General features: G+C 36.4%; 1 protein-coding gene across 1 annotated transcript in view; it reads right to left on the minus strand.

Annotated features, from left to right (window-relative positions):
* Nucleotides 1-232: 232 nt before the first annotated feature.
* Nucleotides 233-648, minus strand: part of LOC119588306 (RING finger protein nhl-1-like) — a gene marked incomplete in the record, with an annotated part of 50,140 nt that continues 49,724 nt past the window's right edge. Inside the window, 1 exon segment of the mRNA XM_037936999.1 lies at nucleotides 233-648.

Genomic DNA, 648 nt, shown 5'->3' on the forward strand with positions numbered 1-648 from the left:
TTGGACAGTTTGACAACACTTTTGACTTGACAGGTTAGGCCGAAACTCTGAAGACACACACGAGAGTACAGCTCAACCTTGCAATGAGGAAAGGTGCAATATGTGGGCAACATTTTCCTTTTAATTCTCTTCTATATTTCCTCACTTGTTGTTTCTCGTTTTCTTTTTCTCTTTATGTGCATTATTCTTCCCATTCTCTTTTTCTTTTCTTCGTTTCTTCTTTCCTCTTTTCCCTGTTCTCCTTTCTACCCTTTTCTCTCTTCTCCTCTCCCCCTTTCCTCCATTCCTCCTCCTTTTCCCTCTCTTCTTCTTCCCCTTTACAAGGTATGGCTGAATCTCCTGTGTGTCTTTAGCATTTGGTCCAAAAATCATCATTTTAAGAGAGAGAGAGAAGTTAAATAAAAAATAAAGCCACTAGCCGGTGGAATATTTCTATTCAACGAAGATCTGTCTTGCAAGAAATCTAGACAATAATGATCTAGAAAGTTTTAGACAGTCTTCTTGACAAAATCCAGTCATCTTTTTTTGCAACAATTTTCTGCAACATGAAAAGTTTCTCTACAAATGTCTCGATGCTCATGCAACTTAAAAATTACAGAAATATGAAAAGAGAAAAAAATGTTTATTAGATCTACAAACCACGATATG

This window comes from Penaeus monodon, chromosome 23 (assembly GCF_015228065.2).
Source record: "Penaeus monodon isolate SGIC_2016 chromosome 23, NSTDA_Pmon_1, whole genome shotgun sequence".
Taxonomy (NCBI): domain Eukaryota; kingdom Metazoa; phylum Arthropoda; class Malacostraca; order Decapoda; family Penaeidae; genus Penaeus; species Penaeus monodon.